The 13,630-nt window shown below is 38.7% G+C and overlaps 1 protein-coding gene across 2 annotated transcripts in view; it reads left to right on the top strand.

Moving 5' to 3' along the window:
* The window catches only part of zfhx3b (zinc finger homeobox 3b), a 271,800-nt gene that overhangs the window by 12,371 nt on the left and 245,799 nt on the right, over positions 1-13,630 (top strand). The window contains exon 1 of one of the 2 annotated variants that reach the window (XM_067416447.1): positions 10,163-10,373. The exons of the other annotated variant lie outside the window; for it this stretch is intronic. The gene's annotated coding sequence lies outside the window, so the exon portion shown is untranslated. Of the gene's footprint in view, positions 1-10,162; positions 10,374-13,630 lie in introns of those variants that run through there. 2 annotated transcript variants of the gene reach the window in all.

The following is a 13,630-nucleotide window of genomic DNA, read 5'->3' as shown; positions in this document are numbered from 1 at the left end:
AGGTTTAGATTGAGTTTGAGTGAACAATTATCAGTATTTAAGCTGAACAAAAGATATTTATTCAATGTTATCCACATTATGTTTCACCTGCAGCAGCATCGTAAACTTTTGTAATGATACATTTGGCCATTCATATTATATACATCTTTATATTTAAGCTGCAAACACACGAGGAGAGTCTCTGCATTAAAGACTCACACATGGCAAATCAACGTACGGCTACATTTCTCTCCCATACGGTAGGAAATGAAACTGAATGTGGAGGATTTGAACTGTGTGATGATTGACAGGGCAGTTTAAACGGTTACGGAATACATGTAACTAAGCGACAGAGTCCTTTAAAGATGACAAAGAAGTATGTCCCAAAGCTTGCATACTCTTCTGCTACACACTCAAAAGTATGTACTCTTTCTTCACAAAAAAGAGTACATACTTTTAGGATGTAGGACTCTGAACCGCCTATACCAGTCATCTGTAATTCAAATCCAACTGCGTTATGGTTCTACGTCACTAGAAAAAACATTTGCGTAATGCCCGCCGCAGTCTCAAAACGCTGGTTCTTGAAAGATGGGTCACTATTCTATTTATTTGGACCAGCTTGCTCCTCAGAATTACAACCTGTAAGTATTATTCATTTTTAGTGTGTATATTTTCTACCGGGTGTTCAAATATGTAGTTTTATATTGTGTAAGTTTCTGGCTAACCGGCTAACTCATGTTTTTATGGCACAGCTGTGTGCCACTGTTATCTAAAACTGTCTAATAATGCAGATTGTCTGTCGTTCCTACTACTTTGAGTAAAAATAAAGGACGGAGCCAGATTTGTTTGACAAACGTTTGTAATATCAGTCATTCATGTTAGTGCTGGGCTAGAGAATGTGCCGTTATTGATACAGTTCCTGCATGTGCACCACAATAAATAAAAAATGTACACATGGTTAAAGAAACATATACTTGTTAATGCTGATGGTGATGTAACATCTAATAATGCACCTCAAACTAAGTAGCGCATCACTAACAAATGTCCTGCTCAAGTCATCCTTGCGATTTCGGTTTAGGTTGAATAACTGGTTCTTTCAATGTTTCGGGATATGGTAAATTTAACCTCATTGTTACTGCCTGTACAGTGTGTACAGTCGCTGAGCTTTAGGAAGCCTTTGGACGGAGCTGAAGTTCAGTTATGGTAATGGCCGTTTAGCTTCAGACAAACACTGTAAGCGGTAGACCAGTCATAACAGACTGGGCCATCTGGCCAATCAGCGCAGAGCAGGGAAGGAAAAGGTAGCTGAGGTAATTAGATCTGTGCAGGTCTTAAGCCAGACCTAATATTTTGTATGATTAATGTTAAGCAAACAATGAAAAATAGGCCGGCACCACATGCTTGGCTAAATAACTAAAATATATTAATTAAGAATCAGTGTATAGTTTAATTATAGAGTGAAAACTAAGTAAGCAGTTTTATATTTGATTATTTCAATTATTTCTTGCCTTGCTACTGTTAAATAGACCTAAATTAGCTGAAAAATAAAGCACTGTTTTTGTTATATTGTTTTTAATTTGCATTTTTTGAAAGGTTAGTGAATGATAACATGATTGATAATGTGATCTCTGTGAGGATGTTCACACTGGCAGTTATTATAACAATACGAGGAGGGAGTGGGCAAAAAATAGTGCAGGAACATGCTGGCCAAGTGAATTTTTTGTAAAAATAAATAAAACAATAAATAATAAGTTCTGTTGTCATATTATTCATATTATCTGTTTGTTTTTTGTTTTTTACCGTGGTATCGATTTAGTATCGGTATCAAGGTATTTTAGTCTGGTATCGTATTGAAGTCATAATTTTGGTATCATGACAACACTGAACAAAGTGATGATGTGCAATGTACATTATGAGAAAAGTGTTTTTTGACCTTTGATGCATAACCTGTTGTAGGAGACCTCCAAAACAAAATGAGTAAGCTTTAAAATGGCATAATAAGGACACTTTAAAACAGGCAGAGGAAGATCGTTCAAAATCTTAAAGACAAGTTCTAAGTCAGCAAATTTAACCAGATATTCCCAAATTAAAAGGGAAAACTTACACTACAATGGTGAAGATTATTTGCCGTTTTATCTAGAACCTTGAGAATTTGTTTATATATACAATTTCAATCAGTTTAAGAAAAATCTTACATGTTTGTGTCCAGGTTGTCATACAGTATGTAATATGTGGGATAATCTTCAAGTTCATAAATAAACTTACAGATTCTTTAGTCAATCTTTTTCTAATACATTTAAAAATTGCTAAATGATATTTCACTGTGATTATCATTTTCTTCATATGTTTTTAAAAGAAAGCTTTTCCTAGATATTTAAAAGCATGTACTACCTCAAAGTTTCTGTCCCTGTTCCTACATCTCATCAACAGGATATATCCAGACAAAGTCCAGCTCACTCTGGCCTGTTTAACATTCTTTCCTTGTCGTTTTAAACACTGGTTTTAGCAATTTATGTTATATTATATTATTTATTATAAATGATAAAATGTGAAATCCATCCAATTGATATGCCGTGGATGTAATGGACAACTCTGATGAATTGTGTCACGGTTGTATCGTAACTAGTGCAGCGACGTAAGTTACCAACCATTTAAAAGTTAACCAACCATTGAAACTTTAAAGGGGTCATGAACTGCATTTTTTTTAAATGTTTCCTGGGATGCACTTATGATGTTTAACAATTCAACATTTTCATAATTTAGAAATAAAAGGCATTTCTTTCAGGACCACTATCGTCAAAGATGATCGATTGACTATTAGCATATAGTTTGGTTTGGTAATATGGTTCTTCAGCCTAGCATGAATAAGAGCAGGGAGAGCAGCAATAAGCCCCCTTAACAGAACAGAACCAATATAATATATTGCAGATATCATTTATGTCAATATTAAATTTAAAAACTAATTTGGGAATTTGGTCAGATTCAAGGAGAATCGGAATATCAAATTCTGACTAGACGAGAGGAGGAGCTGGGGATGGAGGAGGGTAAATGAGCTCTGGAGAAATGCAATAGCTGCTGATAGTACTGAAGGAGCTTATGTATGTATGCCGTGATAGATAGGTAGACATGATCAGCTGACAGTCAGCTGATGCAGGCTTGACAAACGTGACCTGCCAGAACTGACTCTACACTTGATTTTTTTCTACCCTAGTTTTAGCCTCTGATTTGAATGCTCTTTTTGAAGGGTCATGTCTGCTGTGAGTCTTCAGTTTAAATGCCCACTGCTGTGATTGGCTAACATAGTTACAGCTCTGAAAGTGAAATATTCGTGAAAAGTTATGATTATAGTATTATATTTGGATCTATGTGTAACAGAGGGCAGCTAGTGAGAGCTGTGCAGGTAATCCCCTGGCCCCAAGAGGTGCTCTAGCGACTGATGCATGAGGCTGCTGTCTTTAGCCTCCTTGTTAGAGTGCCCGCCTCCCATGCCGGAGACCCGGGTTCGAGGCCTTCACAGAGCGGGGTGAGTATAGGACCTGAGGGGGTAACATATTGCATTATATTCAGACCGTATGAAAGCATGAAAGGTGGCAGTGATGAGCATTGTAGCTGATCTCAGACATGTTGACCACATGAATGCAGTAAGGCTGTACCAGAATATTCAAATATTCGTTCGGTGGGTTGGTATTTAATTTTTACATTTGGGATTTGAATATTCGCTGTTTTTTTTTTTTTTTACGCACACCTGCCATCCTCCTCGAAACGGTTCCCATTCATGCTTGAATATGTTTATACTATAACATCTGGTGAAATACGATACAATACTTTTTTATTTTTTACTTTTTAAAATTATCTTATAGCCTAGCCAACAGTTGAATAGGAATCCAACCTAGTTATTATACTAAATAAATATATTTGCTTCTTTTTAGCCTAAGTGTTCCCTGCAAGGCTGCAACAGAGTATTCTCTGTCTAGAGCGCACAGCTACACAAGCTTATATGGAAGAAGCGCATGCCTGAGCTTGCAGTTTGTGTTAAGCTACGTTGGTTTGTCATTGTGGAACATAGAATAATAGATTCAAATTGTATTAGCCTTTTTACCCGTAAGGGATGCGACTGTGAGAAAATTTTACCATATGCCTGAACACCGGTCTATCACAGCAAGCCTATTACCCATTGTTATCAATCTAAAAATGAATCTACCGGGAAATATAGGAGCTTGTTATTGGGACATAACAGACCTTGTGTTTTGTATCACTAGTGCAGTGCCCGTTCTCAGAGCATATAAGCCCTGCTTGCGTGAGGCACGCCGCTTCTCCAGATTCCTGACTTTATATATGTTCAGCCCCCTCCCTCCGAAGCTTCAATTTTTTGTGTTGATTAGTACCAAAGCTTCCATGCTCAAAAAATGGTATTCGGACCAGCCCATGAATGCATCTCGTCAACTTTCTGCACTGACATTGTTTAAAAACTACTGTATTAAAGGTGTTTTTTAAATTTTTATTATTTAAATAATTTTAGAGGTGAAGTGTCCCTTTAAGGACAGCGTGTTCACTATAGGCTGCTCTGCTGTCAATTGAAGACCTGCTCGAATCTCATAGACGCACGGAATTTTACTTTCCCTTTAGACATAACCAACTGCGTTTATATGTAAACCTTGTGTGTATTTAACAGTATTAGCACAGTAAGACTGTCCAGTAATCACGTGTGTTTGACAGACGTTTAGTGCGCACGCTCAGTAAAAAACAGTGCACGCAAATTAAATGTTTAACCGGCAAAGCTTTAAAACGCGGCTAACACCCCTTAACTTTAGTGCATATGATTGGATATTTGCTCCTATCAGCGTGTAGACCAGGGGTGTCCAATCCTGCTCCTGGGGGGCCACTGTCCTGCAGAGTTTAGCTTCAACCACAATTAAACACACCTGTACCAGCTAATTAAGGTCTTATTAGGCATACTAGAAACTTTAGCAGGTGTGTTGAGGCAAGCTGGAGCTAAACTCTGCAGGACAGTGGCCCTCGAGGACCGACTTTGCACACCCCTGGTGTAGACTCACAGGCACACTCAAACAGAGTTGGAATAATTGATCATTGGTCACTAGTGTTGTCAAACCCACCGCGATACCAAATCGGTACTGAAATTTAAAAAAATGTGACGTTTTGAGCATTGTTGAGAGAAATCGTAAACACCTCTGATTGGCCATTGTGCTCACATGCTCATCAAATATACCTGTGATTGGCTACAATGATCAGCGCTTAACAAAATGATGCTTTTCACAGAGCGCTTAAACAGATACACACAGAGCGTTTAAATGCAGGCATCTATCAGCCTACCGGTCTCCTGGTTCCATTCCCACTTTCAAACGCTGCCGTGCGTTGATCATTGTAGCCAATCACAGGCAATTTTAACAACACTACTGGTCACAGATCAGGCTTGAGAATTAACAGTTAAGTACATGTTGTTTCAGCATTACTTTTGAGCCCATATCATAAAAGTCTGATTGCAAAATCTGTGCCAAAATTGCGACTGATTTACCAAAGAATCCACAGTGAAATGTACCAAATACAAATAAAAAATGCTCAGCTAAGAAATTCACATAAATAGAAATAAGCACATTTCCTAGTGTTAGGATCCTTTGAAGGGTAATGTTATTTGTAGTCCATGCTGTATTGCTCTTCTCTCCTCGTCATCTCACTAACACGCCAGTGGGCGGGCCAAAGATGCAATGATGAAGTATGCGTTGATTTTCTTCTGCAGAGGCGGTTTTTCAGCTTTCGGCACATTCCACAAGGAGTCGTTATCTGGGCTTGGTTACAATAAAAGCTGTTTTTGGACTAACAAGGAAGTTTTTTCAGTTCTGAAACTTACAGGATATTTATGATGACCTCTTATATGTCAATGAGCCCTTGAACATACCCTGCTTATATACATTGTGGTGTTTCAACGGTTTAACTTGTAGTATTTTTGGTTTAATTTTTGATTATCAAGTGGTAGCAAGCGAGCACCTGTCCCCATCTGCCCCCCAACTGACACCATCACGTAAGCAATGTCACCGGCCACCAGTCTGCTGTTTAAAATGGCCGTTATATGGCCAACAGAGTTTTCAACGAAGCACAACGTCACTGTTTAAATACAGTGATATAAATGGCATGATCTGTTATAAAATGAGTGTCTACTACAGTGATTGTTGTTGAGGTATTGGTAATTATCTTTTATTTAGGCCATAACACCTTAATCAAACAGAGATGTAGACGGCCCCCACATTCAGTTTGGTAAAAGACAATATCATATATATATATATATATATATATATATATATATATATATATATATATATATATATATATATATATATATAAGAGAATATCTTTAATAACTCTGTGAAAGTTTCATGTCTTTAGTTAAAAAAAGAGGGTGAAAAAACTAAGGTGGGATTAATGAAAAGGCAATTTTGGCCTGAGCAAATTATCTTTTTGAAATTAATACTTAATATTTTATTATTTCCATATATATTTTATGTGCTCTTTGCATTTTTGCAAATATAATGTATCCGTCCACATTCATTTCGCCACACTGCCTTGATGAGTACTTCAAATGTGAATTAAAGCACTCCATTTTTAGGGAGAAAATGAGTAATAATTCAAAAATATTAATAATATATAATCATAATGCTGTTCAGGAGAATTGAAAGTTCAAAAACAGTAGGCAGAGACAGAGAGAGTCGAGACAGGTGGAGACGTGGAGTTGTGCCATGTTAAGTGTTTTGCCGGGTGATGTTGGACTGCTTGAGGTTTGGAGCAGGTAATTGTGTGTAGGGAGGGTTGGTTAGTCATTTATAGTGTGCCAGACGAGTTCTCCTCAGAGAAAGCTAATTGAGAATGAGCGTTAACAGGTCTCCCCCACCCCGTCAGCTCGGGCAGTTGTACTTAACCCATTTAAAAGTCTCTGCCAACACAGGCTCCCTTATTAATATTAATTGTCCTTCGTGTTAATTTTAGCCAATGGATATCTCTGTGGGCTTGTAAAATGCTGAAGATGACAGGACTACTGAGGGATTCACGAATATCCTTTCCCCCCTCTTTCCTGCACCTTGTCATTCTTGAAAAAAGTCTTACTCTCTGTCTGTCTTTCATTCTCTCTTTCATTTTGTCTTTCTTTCTTTCTTTCTTTCTTTCTTTCTTTCTTTCTTTCTTTCTTTCTTTCTTTCTTTCTTTCTTTCTTTCTTTCTTTCTTTCTTTCTTTCTTTCTTTCTTTCTTTCTTTCTTTCTTTCTTTCTGTCTTTCATTCTTTCTTTTTCTCTGTCTTTCATTTTGTAGTTTGTTCTTTTTGTCTTTACTTTCATTCTCTCTTTCTGACTGTCTTTTGCTCTCTCTTCTTTTTGTCATTTTTTCTTTCTTTCTTTCTTTCTTTCTTTCTTTCTTTCTTTCTTTCTTTCTTTCTTTCTTTCTTTCTTTCTTTCTTTCTTTCTTTCTGTCTGTCTGTCTGTCTGTCTGTCTGTCTGTCTGTCTGTCTGTCTGTCTGTCTGTGTCTGTCTGTATTTCACTTAAATTACCTCTGTAAGGGAAATGAGTTCTTTTTTAAGCATAGCTTTTAAAGCTGATGTATAAAAATTTGGATGATTATGAGTGTATTAGAATGATTGAGTTGTAATGGTACCTGTTCTACTCTAAGCCTTAATGGTTATGCTGAAATGGCTGTGACCATTTCCTCCGCACCCTCATCTTACCCGCACACAATAGCTTTCTAAACTTCACCAGAATGAGCCATTCAGCTGGTTTGGGGAAAGACAAGAACTGAAGCGGCTTCCTATGTATAAAACAGTTCTTTTAACTTCGATATGCCTTGTTATGTGAAGTGTGCTGGTCGTTGGTCTGACGTCTGATATCTGGGTTTTGAAGTATGACGTTTGTGGTTATGTCCAAGCCTGCAATAATTACAAATGTTAAAAAACACAAATATACTTTATGTATTTAATTTCACGTTATTAACCCCTGTCTTTGCCGCTGACCTTTTATGATCCATTTCATACCAATTCAAATGACTTGAGATAAACATCAAATTTATGTTTTATTTTCTTTGTGGTAAGATTTTTTTACTTTCCTAACATCTTCCTAAGATTAGTTTGAGCAGCGCCCTCTACTGTACAGGTGTGAATTTGCATTTCCTTAAGCCTGAGCTTTATTAATTTCACTTTTGGTGTGGCCTTTATATTTACCAAAAATAAAACTTTTTTTGTTAAAACAAGCAAGCCCAGCCCAGCTGAGGAAAAGTAACACATAAATAACACAACACATTACTGTCTATAAAGAGTAACACAATTTGTTAGCTTTTTAGGGAGTAACACATACTGTAATGCACTCCTTTTAAGAGTAACTTTCCCCAACACTGGTTGTATGTGATTTACAAAATACATATTTGTTCAATTGAAAACTGATGGTTTAAACTGTAATGCCCTAGTATGAAGGCACAACCACTCTCTGTCTATATTGTACACACACATTTAAAAAATTTTACTATTATAAATGGTCTTGTAATATTTGTAATTTGGAAACAGCTGTCCAAACTTCTGTAATATGACTTCTCATATATGATTACATTTTAGTTCCACAACAATTCTTTAAAACGTATCCGTATTCAGAACAGAAATTAAAAATACAAGTATAAAACAAATATTATAGTGGCATTTAATATACACAACATTTATTATAAACCACAAGCAAAAACAATCAAAATGTGTGTATTTTGCGCATGTTTTGTATGCCTGGCGTTAATCGCATAATTGCATGCTTTGGAATAAAAGTCGCAGTACAATTCAGATAAAAAAAAAACCCTGATTTATATTCCCGAAAATATGGTAATTTTGATGTGCCTCCAGGAATAGGTTTGGGAAAAGCTGCTCTGAATATTTTTATCTTAATTCATGAAATAGAACATATATTTTGTGTAATAATATTTATTCAACAATTTATAAAGAAGACATTTTTATTAACTTTTATTTATTTTATTTTTTAGCCCAATGTATTTGATAGTTTCGGATCTGAGGCTATCTTGCATGAATGTGTGGACCCATTGGATAGCATTACTCTCAATTTTAGATATAGGCAGTGCCACACACACACACACACACACACACACACACACACACACACACACACACACACACACACACACACACACACACACACACACACACACACACACACACACACACACACACACACACACACAATGAATTGAAGTCATTTTGAAGAAAAATGAGAGGCAGGGTGATTTTGGACAGCTTGGAGAAGCTGCCAGTGATGTCATTAAGAGACACCGACCTGATAAGGCATGCGGACTGGCTGAATAAATAAATAAATTAAATTAATATCTTATATATTCTTTTCACCTCCCTCTAGGCCTCGCTCACCAAATCATGACCACTGGCTATATCTCAAACCCCCCACAATAAAATCCTCGCACCCTTGACCCTACCCCCCCTTCACACACATCCCCCTTTTCCATCTATCCATGTGTGCGGAGGAGGGAAAACTGAATGCGGCCTGGCAATAAATAATAAATTTGACTAATACACATTCAGCCTGAGTCACAATTTAGTGCACCCATCCGACCCCCTCCGCCGCGTCCCACAGAGACGAACGGTCAAGGGACCGAATCTGAAAAAGAGTGAGGCATCCCCTCTGCAGAAACATGTGGCAGCTCGATAATAGGCTAAAACAACTAGAATCAGACAGACAAAAAAGGCAAGAGACTGGAAAGCATATTATAACTCATCCATCTGGATCATCCAAGTAGATTGGGAGCAATCCCTTGTCGAAATTGTCTTCTAAACACTTAGAAAGAAAATAAATCTGCATGTGTGTATTCTCGCACCGGCTACCGGTTCCGCCAAAGGTACGCGTGCGGTTGCGTGAACGCCAGAGCCGGCGTCTACCGCTCCAGCCAGCCAGCGACTAGGAGACCGTACTAGTGTTTATGTGTGTGTGTGTGTGTGTGTGTGCGGGAGGGAGAGAGAGTGAGAGAGAGAGAGAGAGAGAGAGAGAGAGAGAGAGAGAGACGGAGAGAGGGAGAGAGTGGGGGTATTATGCACTCTAGATGTTGGCTCTTGCTTTAAGCAGCCTGCCTGCAAGCCCAGGTACAGCGCGCCGGCTCTCTAAATAAGCAGCACATTCAGGAACCCCATCAGGACAGTAGGCAGGGCTGCAGCCTGGGTGTGAAATCACACTAATGCGCCCGCTCTAGTCAGGTTGAGCAGGATCACTCACTCTCTCTCACTCACACACTACCGTTCCTCTACTACTGTAGCCCCAGCACCAGCAGCCAGAAGACAAGTGTGGATTGGACGTCAAGGAGGGCAGGAAAGAAAGGAAGGAGGCAAAAAAAGAGAGACAGAAAGGTCAGTACACTGCTTTCTGCTCTTTGGAGTGCTGTTTCACTCTCTCTCTCTTTCCCTGTATATGTGTGTGTGTGATGGAGCTGGGACTGCTGCGTGGTGTTGGCTGAAAGTATTGATTGTAAGAGAGTTTGTGGGGAGTGCACGCTTGTTTGATCCTGCCAGGTGCGAGCGTTGGCTTGTTGGGGGGCTTTGGAGTCAGGAGCAGGCCAACTGCCATGACAAGTGTCTGCAAGTTCACAGGTGCCATGTAGCAGGTTTTATGTGTGAGAAAGCCAAAAATGTCTCCATTATAGATCGGATTGAGTCAGAAACGGGGTGTTCGTGTGCCTCAATTGGAGTGTGACGGGGGTGTCGGGGTCTATATTTAGGTATGTGGGGCTGGCTTACTGGTCAGATACAAAGGTGTGTGTGGGTGGGGGGTGGGGGGGGGTGGGGGGGGTGGGGGGGTCAGAACAGTATAGTAAGTCGCTTTGTCACCATTTGAGTCATAGTGAAGCGTCTTCATGACGGACAGCCGTGCCGTACGCAGGACTTACGTACACAACGCTGACACATTACACTCGGGGGTCACTGCACTCATGACCCAAATGCATGTGGGTGAGGTGAACCCCCCCACCCCCACCCCAGTCATGAGAAACACACTTTCACCCTTGAACATGGATTCCGCTCAACATCAAGTACTGTCTTATGAATGTTTTTGTAAACAAATTTTGACTAATATTTTACATTTATCATATTACTTACATTAGTAATTGTATTTGTACATACAGATACCAGGCCTTTTTACAGGAAAATAAAACACACTTTCACTCTTGAACATGGACTGCATTCACCGCCAACTGCAGCCTGTTTTTGTTTGGAGATTTTTTTGCCATTTATCTTTTTTTTTTTTTTTGGCAAGGACTTTAGCAGCTTTGTGTCGTGCTGATGTCGCTGTATGGGCCTCTTCTCGTAGTTCGTGTCAACATTCAGACGCTTCGCACCCCACATGCAATGGAAAAGGCGAGATTTACCAAATTGTCGGCAACACTAAAGACATCAACACACACATTTCAGCCATCTATCATGGCTGTCGCTGCATTTCCGTGGCGACAGTGATTTATTCCAGCGCGGGATCCCATTTGAGCTGTGATTGAGAAATAAGCAGCACCCAGTCTGGCTGGAGGACTGAATGCTCACAAACACATATTAACACACAGCACGAGATACACCCTCACGCGACTTCCCATTCCCCTTAACGCTACAGCAAACGTGTAAAAGTTAGTCTATTTTAATGTGTTTTTAAGCATCAGTTTATTTGCAGAAGCTGTGTATAAAGTTCGTTTTTTTGTTATCTGATTTATTCTAGATGTTAACACCAGCTGTACTGTAAAATTGCAAACATATGGTACATATGTGAGAAAAGGAAATAATTCTGCTTCCAAACCACATGGTGTGCTGTGCTGCATCCGCTCTCCTCTAGACTGAAAACTGCACGGAGATACTCAGAGGACAAGTGCATTCACACACACTCATAAACACTATGAAACAGTGGCTGAGTTTTGCCAGCAAGAGTGGAGCATGATTTGGATTTCACAGCATGTGTTTTTGTGTGTAGCTTGATGTGCTGCCGGCGAGCTCTGATTTTCATCCAGTCGAGTGCATGCAAGCGTGTGTGCGTCCTCATCTGGCTGTTTTAAGATGATAAATTCTTTTAACTCTACAGGCAGATTCATCAGAATGATCATGCACGCTTGCATACACACCAGCACTTTAGATCTAAGATCCTAACTGCATGAATGGATTTATATATAAATGCAGTAGTCACGTGTGTTCATACCGTTCAGCTTTAGATTTTGATCAAAGATTCTGTGTGCCATTATTAATGCTATTTTAGGGCCCGGATTTGTGTTTACGTATGTGTTAGATGTGTAAATGTGCACATTTATATGTCCATTTCTTGCCATGTCCGCTGACAGAGTGTATTACTGCATGATTTTAAGTGCATGTGTGTATGTTCGGTGGTCCAGGTCTCTGTATTTGTTCGAGTGGGTGGCTGTATATCAGTACCTGGGATCTCAGTACCTGGGCCTGCTTGTGTCATGGGAGAAAGAAAATAAGAGATGAGGGTCTAACACTTGCACACTGTATAAATATTACACAGTATTTTGTTGTGTAATATAAGCTGTATTTATTTTTTCACATGATTTATATATATATATATATATATATATATATATATATATATATATATATATATATATATATACATACACACACACACACACACACACACGCACACCATGTATTACTAATCAAATCATAAAGTGCATTCTTACGTTGTTTTAGGCTTTTGTAGATGTTTTGATACCATAAAATATTGTGTATTTGTACACAATTATACCTTTTTAATATTAGGAAACATTACTTACATTGTAGTGTTGGCTTGGCAAAGAAAGACTTAAATTTGACATAAACTGTAATATTTAGATTAGATATTAGTATTGCAGTGTTCCCACTTCCCAGGACACTGCCTTGATTCAGCCAGTTAGCTGTGGTGCAGCTGTGCTGGTAAATATGGAGGTTTTCGGCTCTGCTCCGATAACATGACCAAAATTCGGCTCTGCACCTCAAATCCAGGATTAATGACAGCTTTTGGGGCTTAGCACAGGCAGTCATTCATATGGACGAAAACAGCGTGGCCGGCCTCTATCCCGTCTTATCGTCTGAGAGAGGCCAGAGATGCTCTATGCATGTGCCGTGGCTTCATATGCCGACCCTTTTGAACTGTGAACTGAAGAGTGACCTGCTAATGTAAAATGTTTTCAGTGCAAACATCAAATTCAGATCGCTTGTATTAGTTACTATCACTGTGTGTGTGTCATTTTAGCCTGTAGTTGTAGTAAAGTGATGGTGACGATGATGGCGACCATCATGGCGGCAGACAGAGATATTCTTATAAAGCATTACGATGTGTGGCTCTTTAAAATGTACGTGGCACAAGTCTTGGCAATTCAATGTACATTGACAACACACATTTGTGTTTGTGTGTGTGAGAGAGTGTGTGATTTTACCATATTTGGTTATAATTATTAATTAACACCATTTATAATGGTAACACTTTACAACAAGGTTTAATTAGTTAACTACTTTAGTTATTAATCTTAGTTCATGTTAATTTCAACACTACACTATTAAAACGTTCTATAAATGTAGCATTAGTTAACATTATTTTTATTTACTAATGAAAAACAATGAACAGTTGGAGTTTTTATTAA

Source organism: Pseudorasbora parva, chromosome 1 (assembly GCF_024679245.1).
Source record: "Pseudorasbora parva isolate DD20220531a chromosome 1, ASM2467924v1, whole genome shotgun sequence".
In the NCBI taxonomy this organism is placed as follows: domain Eukaryota; kingdom Metazoa; phylum Chordata; class Actinopteri; order Cypriniformes; family Gobionidae; genus Pseudorasbora; species Pseudorasbora parva.
This window is presented reverse-complemented; position numbering and strand designations above follow the sequence as displayed.